General features: G+C 39.1%; 1 protein-coding gene, 1 non-coding gene and 1 pseudogene across 21 annotated transcripts in view; 1 reads left to right on the forward strand and 2 right to left on the reverse strand.

Moving 5' to 3' along the window:
- Positions 1-25,403, forward strand: part of NUMB (NUMB endocytic adaptor protein) — a 183,299-nt gene that overhangs the window by 17,086 nt on the left and 140,810 nt on the right. For 2 of the 20 annotated variants that reach the window (XM_075531667.1, XM_075531661.1), the window contains exon 2: positions 22,842-22,901. The exons of 17 other annotated variants lie outside the window; for them this stretch is intronic. The gene's annotated coding sequence lies outside the window, so the exon portion shown is untranslated. Of the gene's footprint in view, positions 1-22,841; positions 22,902-25,403 lie in introns of those variants that run through there. One more of the 20 variants, XM_075531666.1, reaches the window with a different exon arrangement.
- Positions 15,120-18,458, reverse strand: LOC142426228 (myb/SANT-like DNA-binding domain-containing protein 2; annotated as a pseudogene).
- Positions 15,971-16,074, reverse strand: LOC142427019 (U6 spliceosomal RNA). Its single transcript, XR_012779863.1, has one exon. It is a non-coding gene; the product is annotated as a U6 spliceosomal RNA (small nuclear RNA).

The following is a 25,403-nucleotide window of genomic DNA, read 5'->3' on the forward strand; positions in this document are numbered from 1 at the left end:
TCCCCGCTACCCCCTTCCCCTGGTCCCTTGATAGTTTTTAAATAATTATTATATCTTATCTTACACTCCCCCGCGTCTCCCCTCACCCACCTTCCCATTGCCCATCTCCCCAAGAGATGAGGCTACACATAGATATCCAAGATCGGTTCTCTATTTTGGGTTTTGATAAAATTAGTCTTCTAGAATAGGAGCTATGGTGTCAGTGAAGAATTTCGAAAGTACTCTGGACTGCCAAAAGAACAAACAGATCTGTCTTGGAAGAAGTATAACCAGTATGCTCCTTGGAGGTAAGGTTGGTGAGACTTCTGTTTCACCTACTTTTGCCATGTTATCAGGAGAGAGCAGTCACTTCTCAAGCATGATGTTGGTAAAGTGGAGGGGCAGTGAAAAGAGTAAGACCTTCAACAAGATGGAGTGACATAGTGGCTGGAACAATGTGTTCAAACATAAGAACAATTGTGAGGATGACCCAAGACCGGGAGGTGATCCTTCTGTTGTACATAGGATCGTTAGGAGTTGGAGCTGACTTAATAATGGCTCCTAACAACAACCAACAGCATCCTGGAAAGAGGGATGATCTGGGATTGAAACAAATGAAAATATGTCTTGAATATATCCTTCACTTCCATGAAGAGTTACAGTGTGAGAAACCCTCAGGAGTAGAGTAGTTCTCCCCTGTCCTGTAGGATGCTATGAGTTGGGATCTTTTTGATGGCAGTGAGGTATTATGGGTTTATGATAAGTCTAGATAGTTGATATATTGTAAGCATGAGGAACACATCTGACTTTCTCTGCTTACACAAAGGAGAAAGATAATTTAACTTTACATCTGCACAAGGATGAGTCTGGTGAGGCAGAGGCTAGACATCCCTCCACTCTCCAATATCCTTTTGTTATTCTGAAACAAACATCCCTTCCATGACACTCTACTTTTCTGCTGGGGTTGATAGTCACCCAGAACTCACAGATAATACTCACAATTATGAGTATTTGTTAGAGAAGTTAATAGGTCACCTCAAATTATCAGAAAACAAAGGATACAGTTCTTTTGTTTGCAGCACCTCATCTCAGCCACACTTATATGTGCATCTGTCTCTGGCCCTTGACTTCTCAGCCAGACAGTCCCTTGGCCTCTGCCTTACTTGGTGTTATAAGCTCCTTTACTCTGAAAACTCAAAGGGCACCCTCACTTTGCAAGCCAGCCTCCTGCGTGAAGGCACTCAGTTTTATTAGTTCTGTGAGCTGGGAATCTAGCCACCCTGTCTCATGGTTTTGCTGTTGCCTCCTTCATGTTTTCTGCTGCTGTTACTTCGCCACACAAGGTTTCTGTACAAGCATGAGACCTCCTGTTGGTCACGGAGTCTCTCTCTCCTTGCTTCTGGCTCACTTTTATATCCTGCAGATTGGTAAAACTGACCAGTCTCCGAGGTACAGTCCTATGTACCTTATTTGCATGATTTAGTAGGAGTTACCAAGACTGTGGATAGACGAGACTTATCAAGTACTTTTACTTCACTATATTATTCTTCAAAATTATCTTGATTATTTTAAATATCACTTAACCTTTAAAATTCTTTTGTGTATAGTATTGTTTAGACTCTTTGGGGTTATAATTAATAATACATTCATATTGAATTAATATGTTGAATTGTAAAATATTGTTATATTGTGGAAAACAAGGGCTTACAAGCTAATATCAGTGAGAATATGACTGACTTTGAGAATGTTACTGAAATACTTGGCTTTTCTTTGTGGAAGGACATACTTAAATTGCTTTGGAATTTGGGCTGGGTGTAGTATTGACTAGCTTGGATTCCCTGTCCTCCACTTCCATACTCCATTTATGTAAAAGTTTTGCAAAGAATAAGTAGGATTTAAAAAATTGTTTATAGTTTAAAATGATCTTAAAAAGAACAATAGATTTCACATGAAATTGATGAAACTTGCTTTTAATAGACATCTTTTCCTTTCAAACTAGTTGCCTGCCGTGTCAGCTATAAGTATCATCATTTGGAATTTAGACCTAGAAAAGATTTTAGTTATGAGTACTGTGAACTTACCAAAAGAACAAACAGATCTGTCTTGGAACAAGTACAGCCAGAATACTTTAGAAGTGAAGATGGCAAGATTTTTTTCTCACGCACTTTGGAAATGTTATCAGGAGAGACCAGGAAAAGGATATTGTGCTTGGTAAAGTAGAAGGGTAGTGAGAAGAGGAAGATGCTTGATGAGATAGATTGACCCAGTGACTGTTAACAGTGGGCTTAAACATAATAATTGTGAGGACGGCACAGGACCAGGTGGTGATTTATTCTGTTATGCATCAGGTTGCTATGAGTTGGAACTGACAGTAAAATACCAAACAATAACAACGGTTGAGTTCCTTTTTTTCCCCTTTAACTATTGTGAATTATATGAATGGGTTACATTTATATTATATTATATTATCTCTGCATTCAACAGTTCAAACCACTCACCATATTTACTGTCCTGTCTCTCCTCCACGGATTTCTCTTATGGAAATCTATCCTCCTTTTCACTCATGTCAGTGTCTGTCAGTTTTCTAGTCTATTGTTGCTTCATCTTCTCAGCCTTGCCCTCCCTTGGGAGCCTCCAAAGCCTGTTCCCTTTATTATGCAAGTCTTTGTCATGGTTTTTATCCTTATAGTAGTGGTCTCATACAGTATTTGCCTGTTTGTAGTTGACTGACTTCACTCCACATAATCTTCAGGTGTGTCCATGTTATGAGGTGCTTTGTGGTTTCATCATTTTTTTGACAATATATTGTGTGTATCCCATTGTAGGTATACCAAAATTTCATTATCCATTCTTCTATTGGTGGGCATTTGAGCTATTTCTTATTATTGTGAACAGTGCTGCAATGAACATGGCAATGCATATGTCTGTTCATGTTATGGCTCTTAATTCTTTAGTGTGTATAGATATTTGAGTTTTCTGTAATGCTCATTTGGGATTTAATTTTCAATTTAAAAAAAATTTTGTTGGGGGCTCGTACAATTGATTTTCAATTTTTTAAGTAACACACAAGACATTTCTTAGGATTGTATAGGTTTTTCTGCTCTAGCTGCACTGATGTTTTAATCTCCTTTCTATGTATACCCTTTACTTTCCTACAACTCATAACAATCCATATACTAATGTATCAAGCTCATTTGTACGTATGTTTCCATCATCATTTCCAAAACATTTTCTTTCTACTTAAGCCATTGATATCAGCTCCTCTTTTTCCCTCCCTCCGCCACCCTCCCAACCTCATAAACCCTTGATAATTTATAAGTTATTTTTATTTTCATAATTTACTTTGTCTGCTGTGTCCCTTCACCCATCTTTCTGTTGTTCGCCCCCCTGTGGCGGGCTGTGGGGTGGGGTGAGATTGTGCATGATCATTGAGATCGGTACCCCCTTCTCTCCTCACCTTCCCCCTTCCCTCATTATTGGTCTTGAGTGGTTGATCTGTCCCAGATTCTGTGTGTTGAGAGCACTTATCTAGTGCACCTGCTCTGTTCTAGCCAGATTTGTAAGATAGAATTGGGGTCATGATAGTTGGGGGAGGAAACATTAAAGAACTAGAAGATTGTTGTGTTCTTGTCTTTTAGGTAAGGCTGTTTGTTTAGTCTGCAGTCTGCTTTGAATGCTTTTTCTCTGTTATCATTTCAGTCCTAAATAGAACTTTCCTTTTTTTTTCACAAGGATTTTCTTCATCATCATTTTCTTTCTATTGTTTTACATTTTATTCCACATTATTTTGTACTAATATTATGTGACATATTATCTACTTTGCAAGATATTTGTATATACATTTATCTTCCTGAATCAGCTACGTATTTAACTGGGAACAGGATCCTTGTCATTTTGACTTCCTCTCCTTTATAATTCCTACAGAGGCCTAGCACAGTTCTTTACATGTAGTGGGTTCTAAGTAGTGTTTGTGGAATTAAGTCCATTTAATAATAATATCTGCCATTGTGGAGCTTGCAGTGTAGTGGAAATAGACCGACAATAAGAAGATAAATACATAGGAAAATTGCCATTTGAGAATATTGAACACAATAGTGTGTGTGATAAGAGAATAATGGGGAACTATTGTTAGTCTTTTCAAAATTTTAACAAAAAATATTAATACTTACATGCAAGTAAAATTTTGCTGAAGATCATTCAACAAGTTATAGTAGTATATTGACAGGGAGCTGCCAGAGTTTCAGGCTGTTTCGGAGAGAGTGTGGAACAATGGATATCATTACTTATATTAGATGAATCTTTGTTGAAAGTAGAGATACCAGAAATGTGTTTACTATGTTTTATTGACTATACCAAGCCATTTTACTGGGTGGGTCATAACAAACTGGATGGCCTTGAAAAGAATGGGAATTATAGAGTACTTCAATATGCTCATGCAGAACTTGTGCATAGATCAAGAGGCAGTTGTGCATGTAGAACAAGGGAATCAGGAAAGATGTGTGTCAAGGTTACCTTCTTTTGTCATACTTATTCAGTCTGTAAGCTGAGAAAATAATTAGAGAAGGATAATTGTATGAAGAAGAATGTGGCATCAGGATAGGAGGAAAGTTTATTAACTGATTTGCAGATGATACAACCGTGCTTGCTGAAAGAGAACTTGAAACACTTGCTGATGAAGATCAAATATTGCAACTGTCACTTTGGATTACTATTCAGTATAAGACAAAAATCCTCACAACTGGCCCAATAGGTAACATGATAAATGGGGAAAAGATTGAAGTTGTCAAGGATTTCATCTTGTTTGAATCCACAGTCAACGCTCATGGAAGCAGTAGTCAAGAGATCTGCTACACAAGGACGTCATGCCTGGTAAAGTCGAGGGTTCAGAGAGAAAGAAAGGTCTTCAATGAAATACAGTGATAGAGTGGGTACAACAATAAGCTCAAGCATAGGAACAATTGTGAGGATGATATAGGACCAGACAGTGTTTCATTCTATTATGCATAGGGTAGCTAGGGCTTGAAACTTACTCCGTGGCACCTAACAACAACAACATTATAAATCTTGCAGTTACGGGCCACACTTTGGTTGGCATTTAAATGAAAGGTTTAGAAGTTACTGCTCAGAGAAACAGTGGAAGAGCAATTTTTTTTTGAAAAACAATTTCCCTTCCTATCACCCGCTCCCCACCCCTGCGTCCTCTATCAACCCCTGTATCAGTTATCACTAAGCATTCACTCCTCTTATGGGTCACTGACTAGGAAACCCAACAGAAATAATAAAAACCAAAATCAAAATAAGGTGGTAAGGATAAAATAATAATATAAAGACCAAAATACAAGTAATGAGTAAGAAAGAAAAGACCATCAACATTCCAAAAGCCAGGGAAGAAATTTCTGTCAAGGAACAAGTAAGAGATACGTGCACCCAGAACCAACACAGGTTGGGAGGTCATCTGGCCAAGTATTGAATTCAGTTCAGCATATTTAAGACAGCAAAACTGTTCAAGACTCTTGCCTGTGTCTAGAGTGGTTCTGCCAGTGGCTGAGTCTGACCAGATACTCTGCAGATGGGTTTTGGGCTCCCACTGCCCTCTGTAGCCTTCTACAAATTGGATGTTCATAATTTTAGCTCTGATACCTTTCCCTTAGCCATATTTGAATTTTTTAATTGTCATCTTTGGATTACCCAAGCTGGTGTGCTTCTTTGTGTGGACTTAGTTGACTCCTCTCTTATATGGCTGCTTGCGTGCATATATGCCTTTAAGACCCCAGACACTATTCTGATTGATAGCTGGGCACCATCTGGTTTCTTATTTATTTATTTATGTTGTTGGATTTTTTTTCCAAACATTTTATTAGGGGCTCATACAACTCTTATCACAATCCATACATATACATACATCAATTGTATATAGCACATCTGTACATTCTTTGCTCTAATCATTTTCTTTTTTTTCTCCTCTTTTCTGTTTTTACATTTTATTAGGGGCTCATACAACTCTTATCACAATCCATACATACACATACATCAATTGTATAAAGCACATCTGCACATTCCCTGCCCCAATCATTCTCAAAGCATTTGCTCTCCACTTAAGCCCTTTGCACCAGGTCCTCTTTTTTTTTCCCTCCCTCCCCGCTCCCCCTCCCTCATGTTCCCTTGGTAATTTATACATTGTTATTTTGTCATATCTTGCCCTATCGGGAGTCTCCCTTACCCCCCTTCTCTGCCATCCATCTCCCAGGGAGGAGGTCACATGTGGATCCTTGTAATCAGTTCCCCCTTTCCAACCCACTCACCCTCCACTCTCCCAGCATCGCCCCTCACACCCTTGGTCCTGAAGGTATCATCCACCCTGGATTCCCTGTACCTCCAACCCCCCTATGTACCAGTGTACAACCTCTGCCCTATCCAGCCCTGCAAGGTAGAATTCGGATCATGGTAGTTGGGGGAGGAAGCATCCAGGATCTGGGGGAAAGCTGTGTTCTTCATCGGTACTACCTCGCACCCTGACTGACCCATCTCCTCTCCTAAACCCCTCTATGAGGGGATCTCCAGTGGCCGACACTTGGGCCTTGGGTCTCCACTCTGCACTTCCCCCTTCATTCAATATGGTATACACACACACACACACACATATATATATACATACACATATATATATACATATATCTTTTTTTGTTTTTGCATGATGCCTTATACCTGGTCCCTTTGGCACCTCGTGATCGCACTAGCTGGTGTGCTTCTTCCATGTGGGCTTTTTTGCTTCTTAGGTAGATGGCCGCTTGTTCACCTTCAAGCCTTTAAGACCCCAGACACTATCTCTTTTGATAGCCGGGCACCATCAGCTTTCTTCACCACATTTGCTTATGCACCCATTTGTCTTCAGCGATCCTATCATGGAGGTGTGCAGCCAATGATATGATTTTTTGTTCTTTGATGCCTGATAACTGATCCCTTCGGGACCACTCGATCACACAGGCTGGTGTGTTCTTCACCATCTGGTTTCTTCACCACACATTGCTGTAGCACTCATTGTCAATGATCATTCATGAAGGGGAGTATCATGCTGGGTCATGTTATCAGAACTAACTCTTCTTGGATTGGGGCTAGAGTTTAGTAGGAGGGCAGACTTCATCTGCTTGTCATCTGTTTGCATGTCTCAGGTTTACTTTGGTAATCATAATATGACAAAATCCCAACCCTATAATATCAACTGCACCAATAGTTGCCATAAAACAATCAGCAACTAAAACAGAACACACACACACAAAAAGAAAAAGAAGAAACAAAAACACAGAAAAGCAAGCTATAAGCAGGAAAGTAAAAACTCATATAAACGAAGAAGTACAGCATTGTGAGTCCATCCCCCTGGGATATAAGTCTATTGCACTGTTACCAGTTTTCCCAGTGACGCAGCACTTCAGACACTGTTGAGGAGTCTATGCGAGTACAGTTTCACCTTGAGCTGAAACCCACGATTTTTTGTCCTACACAGTTTGTTCCTTATTCTATTAGGCTCTGTTAACCCTAAGCATGGGGGTTGAAGCCAGTGGGGGCCTTCCTGGGCCAATTGCCTCAAGTGTAGATTCCTGTTCAATGGATCCCAACCTGTCGAGTCACTACAGGCTAGACGCTGAGGCACTACATGTATGGTGATCCTGGGTCCCCTTACACTGGATACCCACCAAACTAGGGGTTCCTCTGAAGGTCCAATGACCACCACTTCTATAATCCTGGGGTGTCCAATCTGCTTCCTCTCCCATCCAAGTACCCCAACTCTCAGTCCAATGGTGTAGGCAGCTTCAAGGTTGGGTTCAGTTCATTCAGCAGGTAGAAACAAAGTCATAGTGTCTACCCAAGTATCTAAATTCTGGCCCATTGGTCCTGAGGATCCCTACACTCATTGTTTAGCATCTCCTCCTACTGTGTGGTTAGTTCTCCCCAGTCGCCTACCATACTCCTCAACAGGATTACCAGCATCTCCTCCACGAGAGGTCATGATCTTGTCTTGAATTTCTGGAAAGCTTCTTCTTCCTTACATCTGGGGGCCACAGCCTTATGTAAGTGTTGTATATCTTCAGGTGGATGGTCAGCTCCCAATTCCTCCTAATTGAAGGAGTGACCCCAGACAAGGTGGAGATGTTGTAGGTAGGTAGGTAGCCCTCTCTCCTTTTGTTCAGGAATTGGTTCCTAAAATTTGTTCAGTTGGTGTTTCTTTTTCTTTTTTAATTCCAGTTCTATCTTTGTTATTATTTTAAAAATAATTTTATTGGGGACTTTTATAGTTCTTATAATATTCCATGCATAAATTATATCAAGCATATTTATACATATGTTGCCATTATCATTTTCAAACCTTTTACTTCTATTTGAGCCCTTGGTATCAGCTCTTCTTTTTCCTCTCCATCCCCCACCTTCCGTGATGTTTCTTCTTATAGTGGTGCATTCATACAATATTTTTCCTTTTGTGATTGACTTACCTCACTCAACATAATGGTTTCGAGGTTCTTTCATGTCATGTGGTGCTTCATACTTTCGTCACTGTTTTTTAGGGATGCATAGTATTCAATTGTGTGTATGTACCATGTGTCTTTATACATTCTTCCATTGTTGAGCATCTGGGCCGCTTCCAGTTTCTCACTGTTGTGAACTGTGCTTCTATGAACATGGGAGAGCATACCTCCATTAGTGTTGTCTCTGTATTTCTTTAGGGTATATATTCCTAATAATGATAGTGCTGAATCATATGGAATTTCAGTTTCCATTTGCTTTAAGTATTGCCTTATCATTTTCCACAGTGACTATGTGTTTACATGTCCATCAGTAGTGTATATGAGTTCCAATCTCTTCACATCCTCTCCAGCATTTGTTATTTTCTGTTTCATTTTTTTTAAGTGGGTTAGCATTGTAGGTGTGACGTGTGGTATCTCACTGTGGTTTTAATTTGGATCTCCCTGATGGCTAGTTATTGTGAGCATTTTCTCATATGTTTGTTAGCCATTTGGACTTCATTTTGTTATGAATTGTCTGTTCATGTTTTTTCCCATTTCTTAATTGGGACTCTTATTTTCTTATTGAGCTTTTGTAGAATGATGTGTATCTTGGTAATTAGCCCTTTGTCCAATGTGTCATTGGTAAAAAAAAAATTCCCAATCTGTGGGCTCTCTCTTCACTCCTGATAAAGTCTTCGGATGTGCATTAAGTGATGGAATTTCAGCATGTTGCAGTCATCTATCTTGTCCTTTGCTGAATGTTCCTCCTCCATTATATTTGGTAGCCTGTGTATGCCCTGTAACAGGGCCCTCAAGTTTGTTACAGCTTTCTCACTGATCCTAAGAGCTTTGGGATTTACATTTAGGCTTTTAATTAATCTTGAGTTTGTTTTTGTTTCTTCTTCTGCATATGGTAATCCAGTTTGTCAAACACCATTTACTGAAGAGGCTCTCTTTCTCTCATTGGAAATTTCTAGGTCCTCTCTCAAAGATTAGATGTCTGTAGGCCAACATCTCTCGTTGTACCGGTACCAGGCTGTTTTGACTACTGTGGCTGGGTAGTAGATTTTTAGGTCAGGCAGTGCTAAGCCTCCTGCTTGATTCTTCTTTTTTAAATCATTTTATTGGGGGTGGGGGGTTTCTTACAAATCTTATAATAATTCATCATTCAGTTGTATTAAGGGCATTTGTACATATGTTACCACCAACATTGGTTCTTTTTAAGAAGCTCTTTGCTTATCCTTGGTCTTTTGTCTGCCCATATAAAATAGTTTTAGAAATTTTATTGGGGACTCCTATAGCTTTTATCACAATCCATACATATATCCATTGTGTCAAACCCATCTGTACATATGTTGTCATCATCTTTTTCAAAACGTTTCCTTTCTACTTGAACCCTTGGTATCAGGTTCTCGTTTGTTTTTTCCTCCCTCCCCCATGCCCATATGAAATTTATAATTAGTCTTTCCATTTCTTTAAAGAATTTTTTTGGGATTTGTTTGTTCTTTTGGCAGTCCATGTTATTTTCAATATTCATTGCCAGCACTATAATTCAAATGCACTGATTCTTCAGTCTTCCTTAATCATTGTCCAACTTTCACAGGCATATGAGGCAATTGAAAGTACCATGGCTTAAACACACGACGATGTTCCACGCTGCTGTAGGAACCTCTGCCTTATCTCCGCAGTGATGTCTACCTAACCAGGGCGATTCCGCCCACCATTCGTGGTGCTCTTCACCAAAGCGGGCAAACCACCACCCTTCTGTGATACTCCCGTTGTAGCAGGCATCCCCACGTGCCCTCTACGTACTCCACGCTGCTGTGGGCCACACCATCATGGCTTCTTGTGAGATCACCCAGTACAGCACCATCCTTGTGGGTTCACAATAATCCAAACAGCATCCCTTGAGAGGTCCATCCAACTTGTCCTCCAAATAACAAATTACTGGTTGACTAGGGAAAGAGTGAAGCCACTGGAGGATAAAGTGGTAGGCCAATTCCACAGTGAAATTAACTGCAGGCAGTTCGAAGAGGCATTCCTACAAGTCTCCCGGAGAGAGCCAGTGCTCTTTGTCTCCCTGGAAAATGGGGTTGTGCACATGGTACCTATGTGCACATGGTATTCTGTTGTGCACATGGTACGTACCTATGTGTTGGAACCCACTTGATTGAACTGGCACAAAATGTACAGCAACTAGAGTCCACAGGACAATCCTAATAGCAAAATAGTAAAAATCAGGCTGAGATTCAGGAGAGGGAAAATAAGAAAACTATGGAAAAATGCTGCTAAAAAATAGGTCTTTGAAAGGATAAACAGAATCGCAGACCACTGGCAAACCTAACCAAAGTAAGGAGGGAACAAATTTCATTAGCAAGGATGAGGGATGAAAGAAGGGAACATTGCAACAGACCCTAATGAAATGGATAATTACACAGTACTACGAAGAACTGTACTCCAATGAATTCAACAACTGGGAAGAACAATCCCTCCCTAGACTGTCCCCGAGGGACATGAAGAATCTCAGCAGACCCATAGCAATACAAGAAACAGACAAGGTTATCAAGAAATTACCAACAAAAAAATGCCCTGGACAGGAGAATTCAATCAAGCATTCAGGGAAGAACTGACACTAATCCTACACAAACTCTTCCAGAACATAGAAAAAGATGGCAAACTCCCACACTCTTTCTATGAAGCTAGTATAACTGTGATATGGAAGCCAGGCAGAGACCCCACAAGAATCAAGAGCTACACATCAATGTCCTTAATGAACATTGATGTAAAAATCTTTAACAAAATACTGGCCAGTGGAATATAAAAGTATATAAAACAAATAATTCATCATGACTAAGTGGGATTCATACCAGGGATGCAGAGTGGTTCAATATATAAAAGACCATTAGTATCATTCACCACATTGACTTGAAAAACTGTAAGAACCACATGATAATATTGATAGATGCGGAAAAAGCATTCGACAACATCCAACACCTATTCCTGTTCAAGACACTCAAGAAGATAGGAATGGAAGGAAAATTCCTCAAGATAATACAAGCTAGATATGAAAAACCAACAGCCAGTGTGGTAGTCAATGGAGAAAAGATGAACACAATGCCATTGAAAAAGGGACTAGACAAGGATGCTCCTTGTCCCTACTCTTAATGGCATAAGGCAAAGAAAAGACATCAAAGACATTTGCCTGGGGAAGGAAGAGGTGAAACTATAGTTAATTGCAGATGATATCATTTTATACCTAGAAAATCCTAAAAGCTCCACAAGGGGAGTACTGGAAACAATAAAGGAATATGGCCAAGTGTCAGAATACAAGATCAACAAACAGAAGTCCATCTTACACATATTGGTTAAGACCACAGAAGAGAAGATCAAAAAGGTGGTACCCTTAAAAGAACAAAAGATTTATATGAGGAAAACTACAGCACACTGTTACAAAAAAACCCCAAAAAACAAGTGACCTCAACAAATGGAAGAATATCCAATGCTCATGGATTGGAAGACTCAATATAGTTCTGCCCAAGGTACTATATAAGTTTAATGCAATCCCGATACAGTTACCCTCATCGTTCTTCAAAGAAATGCAAAACTTATTACCAACTTAATACGGAAAGGGACGAAGTCCCAACTTTCCCGAGAAATCCTCAAGAAGGACACTGGGAGGGATTGCTTTATCTGACTTTAGCTCTTATTATGTAGCCACAGTGGTCAAAACCGCATTGGTATAATGACAGATACTCAGATCAATGGCAAAGTACTGACTACCCAGAAATAAAATTATGAGCATACAGACAACTGATCTTTGATAAGGGTCCAAAAATATCAAATGGGAAGCAGATGCCTTCTTCAACAAGTGGTGCTGGAAAAAATGGATATCTACCTGCAGAAAAATGAAGCAAGACCCTTATTTCAATCCAGCACAAGAATAAACTCAAGGTAGATCACATACCTTGAGGTAAAACCCCAAACTATTAGGGCCATTGTGTTAGACAGGGTTCTCTAGAGAGACAAACCAGATTTCTAGTGATTATATATGAATATATTTATAAAGATAAATATATAATACAAGAACCATTAAATTATATACAGATAGATAATACAAGAAATTAACAGTTAAATTATAAAGCAGTGAGACACTAGCAGTCCTTTAAGGCTTGAGAGCCGCCAGTTGCCAGTCCCCTTCTGTAGAGAGAGAGCTGGGCTATATATATCCAGGCAGCAAACATCAAGGCAGGTCCCCAACTGTCATCAACTGTCGGTCCCCAGCTCCAGAGATGAATATTCCAATCGTGTGGGCTTAAAGGGACCTCAGCTTACAGTGACACAGTCCACAGGCTAGGCATCCCACAGGTAGTGTACCCCTTTAAATTGAGGCACAGAACAAGCTAGGCGAGGCTCACCAAGCCATTTATCCCTTTGCCTTTCAGTTAATCCTACTTGTGTTTATCGGCCAGGTTGGCACAATAAACTATCACAGCCATCAATGAGGGAATTGGGGCCAACCTGAGAACTTTGGCGCAGGGAGTACATAGGCTATCAGAAATAGGGAAGGACAAATAGAGATGAGTCACAAATTGACAAGTGGGATACACTGAAGATAAAACATCTGTGTACATCGAAATAATTCACCAAGAGAGTAATAAGAGAGCCAACGGACTGGGAAAGCATCTTTAGCAATGACACATCAGACAAAGGCCTATTACTAAAATCTATAATACTCAGCTAGCTTCCTAAAAGAAAAAAACTAATTTCCCACTGAGGAGGTGGGCAAAGGACCTGAACAGAAGTTTCACAGGGGGCAGAAATCCGAATGGCCAGTAAACAGGAGAAAATGTTCCAGATCATAAGCCCTAAGAGAAATGCTTGCTAGGTGTCCACATGGAACTACGTGTTGAGTGGTAGTGGGAGAAATGCAGCAATAAAGAGATGAGTTTAGTTTGGCCACTGATACCTGTGAACTTGGTTTACAGGGGAAAAAAAGGAGAAGACAAGAACGAGTTGACTGGCCTAAAGTTCATGACCTAGCACAAGGGGCCTAGGCTTGTTGAGTATTGGTGAGAGCCCATGGTCTAAAACAGGGGTCCTCAAACTTTTAAAAAAGGGGACCAGTTCACTTTCTCACAGATCCATTGGAGGGCCAGACTATAGTTTAAAAAGGTGACCAATCTTAAAAGTTTGAGATTTTTGAGCCTGTGAACAGGTGCATATTGTTGCTGACTTGATGGATGACCTGTCTGGATTTGACTTTGCTTATGGATTCAGACTTCACAAGGTTCCAACTGGAATGAAGATTCTTCATGTCAAAAAATGATTGTCTCCTCAGAACACTGGGTTGATGTAAGTGGGCAGTATGTAAATTAGATACCCAAAATTTGGGGGGGGGGGGATAAAGGCATGAAGTGGTTGGCTTACAAACTTTCATAGGTGGGGGAGCATATTCACAGGATTATAGGATTAAGGTGTAGGTGTTACTTAATTGCAATTGTGAGGCTAAAGAATAATGTACAGGTGCCAAGTTGGCAAGGGATGGATTGGGATATTGTGCCAACCTGGCTGATAAACACACAAACCCTTGATAATTTATAAATTGGTTTTTTCATATCTTACACTGACCAATGTCTCCCTTCACCCACTTTTCTGTTGTCTGTTCCCCTGGGAGGGGGTTATATGTAGATTATTGGGATCGGTTCCACCTTCCCCTTACTCATGTACAGGCTCTGGTCTAACCGGATTTGTAAGGTAGAATTGGGGTCATCATAGTGGGGGGAAGGAAGCATTAAAGAACTAGAGGAAAGTTGTATGATTCATCAGTGCTATACTGCACCCTGACTGGCTCATCATATCTCCTCGAGGTAGGTGAATTTACAATCAGTTTTAGGTGTAGAGTTTTCTTGATGGATCTGAAAGAAGAAGTAATCAAGAATTATGTTTTTGATTTGGTATTTTTTTCTTTTTTTTAGTATTCCAAGAGGCCAAAATATACTTACATCTGTTTTTTAAAAGTTTAAATGGCAATATAACCATAGCATTTGGTACATTACAGAAACAAAAGTCTGCAGGCAACTCTGATAGGACATAGCAAAACACTTGGTTGGTGGGTAAAAAATGAACCTGTAAATTATGCACAATAATACTTAGAGTGATACCGAGAAACAATCTTATTTAATGTGACTCATGATTTAGCTTGCCATTATCTTTATTCAGGGTTGTAAGTAACACTTATATAGAGACATAGATGTGTAAAAAACAAACACCGTGAAAAGAATACATTTTAAAAATTTTGTAATGAAATTCAAAGTATGTTTTGTTCAATATGGAATGTACCTACATTTTTTCATAGGAGGGCTCCAAAATCCATTTTCAAACTGCTTTTAATTTTTTAACTTGCAGACCACCGTGCAAATTCATTGTTTTTTCCTGCTTGATCCAAATGAGTGTTTTCAGGTGAGGTCTGTTTTTTCCTTCCCAAAGTCCACTTTAATTTCTTAGATGTTGTACTTGCCCCATCGTGGAAAAAATGTTTCCATGAAGAACTGATGGCAGCATCTGCATAAGGGACAGTCAGATTTGGGAAGCAAGTAGAGGAAGTTAACAGTCCAAAACCTTATGAAGGATGACATCCGGTTATTAAAGTTTAAGGAGAATCCATCCAGTGGTTTTTTCCAGGCATTCAACTAAAGAGCCCTCAAAAAGTAAGCCCCTCTCCACTTCTACCAATTTGATGTAAATTGATTTTGGAGAAACTCCAGGATCCACAAAACAGTTATGAGACAAAATCCATTAATACCAACCCAATCTTTGTGACAGGATTTTGTATTTGGTTGGGAATGTAAAAATAAGCAGTACTGTAGAGTCCTAACCTCAGCAATCCTGAAGTAGCAATAGATAATTCGGTGGGCTCTATTTTTACCTACAATGAGGCTTGTGCTGACAAGATTTATAGGTCAACCCAGCTCTTCTTCTCTGGGTTCAGGGAATGTCGCTCCGTGTGGGGTGAGAGGAACCTCTCAATACATTCTTCATAGCCAATGGCATAAAGGCCTGAGTTTTTAGGAATGCCTTTTGGCAATAAATACTAAACATTTCCTCCAGTGGGTTTGGAATGAGCAAGGGGTATCCAGTTAATTTCCATGTGCAATTCTAGGCAACTGGCTTCACTAATAGTGATCTATAAAAATTTGTAGTAGACATTTTTCCCGTTCATTTTCTGTACTCAGGTCATAATGATCCGTCCCTTTGGCTTCTCTGAGTTGAAGTACTCCCAAAGTCACTTGCCAAGGGGCACCTGGGAGTTGATTTCAGCACTATGGTACCAGATGTCTTCCTTCCAATGGGTGTTATAACCAGTTCCAAAAGTGGGCAGTTTATTCAAAAGATAAAGCCTTGAAAATCTGTCCAGCTCTGCAGTAGTTCCCATTTCAACTGTATCGATTCCAAAATCTGCACGAGATTCTCTCTTCAAAATGATATCTTGCTTCAAAAATGTTGAATGCTTCATGCATTTCCTTATCTTTGTGCAGCAGCCATGCTAATCTTCTCTGTATCTTTCCACTTTTAGTGTATGTGCTGCCGAAGCTAGCACTGGGTTCATATTTCTTGAGATGGAGAAGGATTGGGAAAAGAGGATCTTTAAAAAGATGGCAATCATTGTTTTGAATATTTTTTGTTTCCAAGAGATACTTAAATGGTGCTATTGGGATATGGGAGGCTAGAATTTGAGGTGAGAACTGCTGGGAGTTGCCATTCTGTGAGAGGGCAAAGTTGTGGAAAATGGAATTAAATGTTAATGAAAATTTCTCACCAAGTTTTGTAAGCTCTCACAAATAGATAAAATTAAGACCTGTAATGAGCAAGTGAATTCAGCTATGTGGTTCTGAGCTTAAGGAAAGTCCAAAATGTCTGGTGAAGAAGTTAATTTAAGGAAAAAGGAAAACAAAAATAAATTGTTGCTGTCAAGTTGATTCTGACTTAGAGCCACCCTAAAGGACAGAGTAGAACAACCTTACATCTTTTTCCCTCTTAAGGCCTGGTGGGATCAAATTGCCATGTTCTAACAGCCAAGGACTTAACTAAGTACTTACTATACCACCAGAGCTCCCTGGAGGTTACTTCATATAGGGTAATATTTTTCTTTGTTTTTATTAATCACAAAAGCCAATGAAGCCCTTGCTCATTGAATGTGTGAAAATGGGAGGTATTGGTGGATCAAATGTTAGCTATTCTCTGTCTTACTCTGGATCCTTTTTTGTTTTGTTTTGGTCTATCTCTTCCCTGCTTTGTATTTAAGGAGGGGACTTTTATTGATTGCATCACCCAGGCTTCTTAGCCTTATGATGTTAGATTGTGTTCTTACAATGCAGGTATTGATAGGAGATTGGACAACAGAAGGAAAAAATGTTATGGTATTTATTCTCCTTTCTCCCTCCCTGCCTGAATGCAGTCTAGGCAGAAGCAGCCACATTCCTCTGTTCATGCTCTTGGTGTCTCTTCTATTGCTATATAACTTATTTTGTTGCTATATAACTTTTTTTCTGGTCCCAATAACCTCATGCTTCAGGGAAGTGACAGCTTGTGTTCCTTTGAATATTTGGGTTTACATTCCCAATTTATGGCATTCCATGATGCTTACCTTCCCGACACAATTGCTGAAGACAAAGTGGGTGCATAAGCAAATTTAGTGAAGAAAGCTGATGGTGCCTCACTATCAAAAGATACAGCATCTGGGGTCTTAAAGGCTTGAAGGTAGACAAGTGGCCATCTAGCTCAGAAGCAACAAAGCCCACATGGAAGAAGTGCACCAGCCTGTGTGATCACGAGGTGTCAAAGGAATCAGGTATTAGGCATCATCAGAACAAAAAATCCTATCATTGTGAATGAGGGGAAGTGCGGAGTGGAGACCCAAAGCCCATCTGTAGAATAACTGTACATCCCCTTACAGAAGGATCTTGGGGAGGAGATGAGCCAGTCATGGTGCAGTGTAGCAATGATGAAACATACACCTTTCCTCTAGGTCCTAAATCCTTCCTCCACACCCACTATCACGATCCCATTTCTACCTTACAAATCTGGCTACATCAGATAGGAACTGCACACAGGGAATCCAGGGCAGGTGATCCCTTCAGGACCAGTGGTGAGTGGTGATATTGGGAGTGTAGTGAGAGGGTGAGTTGGAAGTGGGGAACCCATTACAAGGATCTACATGTGACCTCCTCCCTGGGGGATGGACAATAGAAAGTGGGTGAAGGGATGTCGGACAGGTCAAGATATGACAAAATAATAATTTATAAATTATCAAGGGTTCATGGGGGGGGGGGAAGCGGAGAGGGAGGGGAAAATGAGCTGATGCCAGGGGCTTAAGTGGAGAGCAAATGCTTTGAAAATTATGAGGACAATGAATGTACAGATGTGCTTTACACAATTGATGTATGTATGTATAAGAGTTGTATGAGCCCCTAATAAAATGATTAAAAATAATAATAAAACATAAATAAATTCCCAATTTACTAATCCCTGGATATTAGATAATCCCTTGTTTGTACCTTGCATTCTGTCCTACCTTAATATTGTATCCATTATATTCTCTACATTTATGCTGTAAGAGTGTGCCATCTGTTTCAGTGACAGTTTCATTGAACTTGTAGACAGACTGATTTGGAGCAGCTAGGTTAGTGAATGGAATGGAATGTTAGAAATGAGAGAATTTTAGAGTTGATTTATTTTGAGAAGTTTGGCTTTAAAGAAATTTTAAACATGGGAAGGAAGTGGCAAAGCTGCATGTGAGTTATTAAAAATATTGGCGAAATCATACATACTTATATGGTAATGGGGATGATTCTGTAGAGGAGAAACAGGTGATGGTACTAGATAAAATGAAAGTGGACAGAAGGAAATGTAAGAGGGAATACAAACTTGAGTAGAGGAATTTTAGTAGAGATAACAATCAGGGATGCTTACAGATTACCGCATATACTCCAGAATAAGCCGATGTGAGTATCAGCTGAGGCACCTGATTTTACCACAAAAACTGCATAAAAATGTGTGGCAGAACTCAGCTTACACACAAATATATGTGGTATTTTAAGAAGGGGACAAGGAGTTGACTGGGTCAGTTTGGAGAGTTAAAGATTTGGTTGTAGAAAGAATCAGGAGCTTCTGTTTTCTTTTGGAAATGAGAGGGGTAAGATGTTTAAGGTTAAAGAGAAGTTACTACATCAAGCATTGATGTAATGGTTGGAGTCTTGGGTGGTGTAGTGGTTAAAAGTTTGGCTGCACCAAAATGAAGGCACTATTCATGTGCAATCTGCTAACCAAGGCTGCCAAGCAGCATTGTAGAGAACCAGATCAGTGCCCATGAACCATATACCATTCTTTCCATATGTGTATCTTGAAAACTACTTTGAAAGAGGAGTCCGCACTTCAGCTGAGATTGCATTTTCAAGAGTGAAGGGAAGAAAGATCGTTAGTGGCTGCCATGATGAGGTCTCCTTAAACCAGCAGCCATTCCTATCAGAATGGTAAGTGGTTCTGATGGGAAAATCTGGTCAAGAAAGGGGAAGTGGGAAAGAGGAGCATACACATTTTGGGAAAGACAAGGGCATTTTAGTTGGTAGAAAAAGGTGGATGACCAACCTCTTAGCTGGGAAAAGGTAACAATACTTTTGTGAAAACAAAACAAAAAAAACCCCAATACTTTCAACGGACCCCAAGGGGAGATTATGTCTGGTTCTAGGCTCCTAATAGGGTACATTGGTCCAAGTTTCTGTATAACCCCTGGGGGAAACCAGGCCATGGGCTATAGAATACTGGACATTGAATCCTGGAATTTCAGGTGCACAACATATACTAAAGGCCATACCAGAGGGATGTAATGTGAAAACCCCATTAGGTGAACTGGGCTCTACCTCAAATACACCTGTACTCAAAGGACTTAAGGCTGAAATTAAAAGGAGCATGAAGCAGAAGACAGCTATATCGAGAGTATAGCTGTCGGCAGGCAGATTAACATTTGCATTACTCAATGCCCTACTTAACTTATTGAGGTATTTATTATTCTGGCAGACCTGTGTCTGACATTGTCAGTAGATATTATTGTATGTTTTACTGACCACCAGTTCCCACTCTGTGTAAATAGTATCCAGGTGCATAATGACTTGATCTGTGTAAGTCAGCAATTCATGTAATACTATTTGTAGTTAACCAACACTTGTTTAAGCTCCCTTTCTCAATTCTGTTTTAAGTACACAACCATGGACTAAATCTATGACTGTAAACATGGACTAAATATGTAACTGTAAACAGAAGGCCCTTATGCTCCAAGGAGATGATCAATAAGATTCTCTACCATAAAATAACAAAGATGTCTCTTAAGGCAGCATTTCTCAACTTGTAGTTCGCGATGCTCCCCTTAGGAGGTCGAACGACCCTTTTACAGGGGTCGCCCGATTCATAACACTAGCAAACTTATAGTTAGGAAGTAGTAATGGAAATAATTTTAAGGTTGGGGGGGTCACCATAACATGAGGAACTGTATTAAAGGATCTCAGCATTAGGAAGGCTGAGAACCACTGCTCCAAGGTGAACCAGAGCCAGATAGAAAACATAGATTTAGGAATGGATTTGGGGCTGCACCTAATCCTAGCTCTAATTTAAGAATAATTAGTTCATACAACATGGCCCTGCTTGATACTCGCCCTCATGAAGGAAACATGGAAGATACAGGTGTCATAGCAAAGTGTGGTGCCTGGGTGCTATCAGAAAGAATAGTAACGGGTGTTAAAGGCAAATTTTCAAACAAGCAGCCATCTAAGTGAGATGTCAACTAAACCCACATCAAAGAAGCACGCCAACACCTCTTACCCAAAGAGTGGAAAAGATATCCACTCCAAATCCAAAGGAGGGAATAGTGTAAGAGTTTAAGTTGTGTTTAAAGAAGGCAATAGATGACAGTATGAGCCCAAAATACATGAACAGGATCCACACAAATTAAGACTCTGGTAATTCCCTGTAGATCATAGTGAGAGATGGGAATAGCTTGATTATCAGAGAGTATTGGAGAGAAGATTATAGTAAATTAAAATTACAGCTGTGACTTTTGAATGGTTAAAATCTTGTCATTTGATCTCCCTTTGGATACACTTTGAGCATTTTTGGCCCTTCATCCCCCAGATTGGGGCTTATCTATTCTGTATTTTATTATTGTTGGTAGTTAGTGTTCTTGACTGTTAGATAGCTTTCTTTGTTTTTCAGTATATAAAATCCAGATTGGATGAATCTATAGAGATAACTAAATACAGATCCTGGGAGTGGGATAGATATAGCATGGGAAGGGAGAGGGGTACTGTGGAGCTGTTATCAAAGATTACAAGAAAAGAAAAATGTTTTGAAAATGATTGTGGTATCGGTTGTACAACATTGCTCGATATGACTGAACTATTGAATGATATGTTGTCTGGATTATGTCCTAATAATTTGGTAAGGGAAAAAAAAGTTTGGCTTCTAACCTTAAGGCCAGTGATTTGAACCTGTCAGCCACTCCTCGGGAGAATGATGTGGCAATCTGCTTTTGTAAAGATTTCAGCAACGCTGTGGGGGAAATTCTCTTATCTTTAGGGTGGTATGAGTTGGGATTGACTGTAAGGCAACTGGTTTACAGGGAACTTTTAGAGAAACAGTAATTCTGAGATTTAGGTTGTTGATGACGAATTTATGAAGATAACTAGTCTGCTGGGATATGTCATTTTTTCCAATATTCCATTGCATTATTACAATTTTGGAGAAGGTTGGCTGATTTTCTAAGAGAATATGTGAAAGCATGGGAGACACTGAATTAAGTGAGAGGAGTAATTATATTGATGAACTGTGACATCTAAGCTGGAAAAATAAGAAAGTGAAATTTAGGACACTGATAAGAGAGAAAGCAAAGGATTTCATAAATTGATGGTCTCATTAAGAACTCAGTTATTTCTGAGGGCTTAGTCTGTCAGTTTGTCATACTGTGGTGCTTGTGTGTTGCCGTGAAGTTAGAAGCTATACCACTAGTATTTGAAATACCAACCAAAATAGATTTTAAAAACCCATAGTCTAGCCAGATGGATCAAAGTACCCACATCAATAGAATTTATAAATGTAATTGCAAATATGATGTATTTTAAGAGTTCATTAAAATAAACATCATATCTATTTGACAAATACAAATATTTACCAAGTCAACTTCCTTTATCAACTTTCTAGAAATAGGACATGGAAAAAAATTTCCTCTAAACTGGATCTGTTTAGAATCTTTATTTTAACTTTGTTTTTCCTTAAAGCCATTTAGAAACTTTTATATATTATTGATTGGGATACAGAATGGAATAACCTCTTTGCAAAACAATTTAGCAATTTCTTATAAAATTTGAACCTACACTTATTATTACCTCTTCAATGCATTTCCAAAAATGAAATGAAAACTTAGTCACACACAAGCTTATGTGCTTCAAACTGGAAACAACCCATATGTAATTCAGCTGGTAAACTTTGGATCATTCATATAGTAGATATTGTCAGCACATGAAACATTATTGATAAATATTGATAAGCTGTTGTAATACCTGGTGTTGCTGTAGTAGAAATACAAGTAGATGACTTTAACAAAGACATTAATTTTCTTACAGTTTGGGAGGCTAGAAGCCCAAATTCAGGGCTCTGGTTCTAGAAGACTTTCTCTTGACTTTTAGAGAAAGTCATTATCTCATTTAGTTTTTATTCCTCCATTCCTTGGGAATGCCCATGTGGCTTGGCATCACTCTGCCCATCCCCTTTTTTGCTTGTTTAGTCTACTCTTTTAGTTGATTTAAAACATAGTTTATACTGCCTCATTAACATAACAAAGATACACAGCCTCAAATGGGATTATGATTATAGGTATAAAACCCACTGTCCTTGGTTTAGAGTGACCCTGTGCAGATTTTTGAGGTTGTAAGTCTGAACAGGAGTAGATGGGTTTGAACAGCTGATCCAGTATGCCAAGTGAAAGAAACTAGACATAAAAGGCTACATACACTGTGATCACATTTTTTATGTTTTAGATAAGACAAAACTACAGGGACAGAAAGCTGGTTAGTGGTTGCCAGGGTGTGAGAGGGAGTTTAACTTCAAAGGGAGCATAAGTGAATTTGTTTGGTATTCTGTATTTTGATTGGGGTAGTGGTTACATGATAAGGTTTTTGTCAAAATGTAGAACCATACACTGAAAAAGGTGAATTTTGCTGTATATAAATTATACCTTAATTAAATTCTAGCATGCAACTTATTACCACATTAAAAAGTATTTTAGAGAACTTTCTCAAGGTAATGTTTGTTTGTTTTTAGATTCTGCTTATGTGAGTCTTGTGGATCCAGGAGTGTGGTGGATAGACATCGTTAACATTGGTAAAATTCTTGAAGCTCTTGAAAGCATTATGTAAAAACCAAATATATTGACACTTAACAAACATTCCCATCATGTATTTAAAAGAATATTATAATATTAGAAGTACCCCAAAAGACCTTAGTAAAATAAAGGTTTCTTATTTAACAGATTAAGAACTTGAAGTCGTCTAGTAGGTTAAGTCACACAGGTAATTAGAGCAGAACTATGTCTAGAATTTAATGAATCCTAACTTGAAGTTTGCTTTACTAAAACATAATTTTTAATTTCAATTTACTCTCTGTAGAGTCTATTTTTAATTCTTTTTCAGAACCTTTCAATTGTGTCAGCCTAAAGCTGGAAACCACTCCCTTCCTAGTGGCAGGAAAGTCTGTGTCTGGATGTGGGTGATAATAGGAAGGCGAAACGTAAGAGATCCTGCATCATTTAAAGTTTGCTTAGACATAGTCAACAAGTTTAGTTCTAAAGATGCTTTTCTTTCACTGTAGGAAACCTGGATGTTTAGTTTTGGAGTTGTCAAAGGCTACCAGTTAGAAATAGTTTTTGTAACTTTATTAAATTTTTAAAAAGTTTTTCATATTCTAATTGTTGATTGGGAAGACAAAATAAATAAATACATAAATAAGTGCTAGGTTGTTTCTGATTAGTTAAAGGTTTGTCTTATAAATTACCCAGTGGCATGAGGAAGCACAAGAAACAGTCCATAAAAGTCATGCACTGGAGAATGCAATGTCATGGAGAATGCAGTGTCATGGAGAATGCAATGTCATCCAGGGGTTAACAGCAGTTTTAGTTGTTTTCATAACTTTTAACTGCTCCTCTGTGCTAACCTCTCTGTATAGTAGTTTCATAGTTGCCTGCGGACCCCATTCTAGCATCAGCCACAGTGTCAATCCATATTGAAGAGGGTTTTCCTCTTTTCTGCTACTCTTCTACTTTATCACAAAGGAGAAAGTTGAGGCTTTCTTCTTCCATAAAGAGTTATAACCTTAAATAGAAAAAAGAGATCAATAACCTTGGAAATCCATAGGGCAATTCTCTGTGCTATAAGGGTGTCTTGAGTTATAATCAATTCAATGGCAGTGAGCTAGCTAAGCTCTTCTTTACCAAGCATGACATCCTAGCATATAGTAGGTAATAAATGAAGGGGTACCCCCCAAAAATCAGAATTGTGCTGGGCGGAGTGGAGCTTTTGTGTAGTACACATTTTTCCTGCTAGGCAAGCATCAAGCAACTTGCTCTGAATTAGTGTACCCAGTGGTGTCGCCTGGAAAGGTTCTCTCTGGTCACAGTGAATTTTTTCATAAAAGCAGTTTCACTCCATTTTTTGTGATGACTGATGTAAGAGAACAGAATCCGGCTATGGAATTTTGTTTCCTACTTAGGAAAAATGCCTCAGAAACTGTTGTGATCTTGAACACAGCTTATAAGGACAGCACTATGGGAAAAACTCAAGTGTATGAGTGGTTTTCTCATTTAAGAAAAGGTGAAATAAATGTGAATTGTTAATACACCTCATTCTGGGTGTCTATCAACTTCCCAAAAAGAAGAAAATGTCAACTTGTAGAGCATTTGGAGTTCTTTCCACTAAGTCAGACTGTTAATCAAATTTTCTATTTAAAGATTCTGAAAAGTTTGTGTAACAGTGTGTGACAAAAAAGGATTGATTTGTGGCAGATGAGGGACTGGTTTTGCCCCCATGACAATGCACCTGCTCACATAGCTATCTCAGTGCACCAGTTTTTGGCAAAAACACCATGCCTCTCTTGCCCCATGCACCTTACTCAGATGATCTCACACCATGTGACTTCTTTTGTGTTTCTTTGAATGAAGAGGGACATGAAAGGACAGTGTTTTGATGACATAGAAGAGGTGAGGGGGAAAAAATGGAGGTGCTGTCAGTCATCCAAACAGATGAGTATGAAAAAATGTTTCCAAGACTGGAATTGCAGATTTGATAAATGTATTAAATGTAATAGAGAGTACTTTGAAGGTGATAAGGTTGTTTTGTTTGTTTGTTTTTAAAATTTACACAACTTTGAAAAAAAATTCTGTTTCTTTTTGGGTATACCGTCATGTTTGTTGGGTGTCTGACTTTTGACCCTGGTGGGACTAGAGTCTGTTTTGCATGTGGCTTCTCTAGCAGGCTAGTTTGGGTTCATTCAGTTGGTAACAGTGTTCTGAAGAGTAGCCAGAAAGAACAAACTTCAATGTTTAAGTACTTTTCATCTCTCTGCTCTGTCAAATTTTCTACTGTGTTGTTGGCCAAAGTAAGTCACAGTCCCCCACAGCCAAATTCAAGGAGTGGAGAAATAGAATTCACCACTGGTTATTTTGGAGTACCTTCTCGTATATATGACAAGGAGCTCTGGTGGTACTGTTTGGTAAGTACTGGACTGCTAACCAACATGTCAGTGATTCATTCTGGAAGGAAAATGAGGCTATGTGCTCCCTAAAGATTTACAGCCTCGTAGACCCTGTATAGGGTTACTATAAGTTGGAAT

This window comes from Tenrec ecaudatus, chromosome 14 (genome assembly GCF_050624435.1).
Source record: "Tenrec ecaudatus isolate mTenEca1 chromosome 14, mTenEca1.hap1, whole genome shotgun sequence".
NCBI lineage: Eukaryota > Metazoa > Chordata > Mammalia > Afrosoricida > Tenrecidae > Tenrec > Tenrec ecaudatus.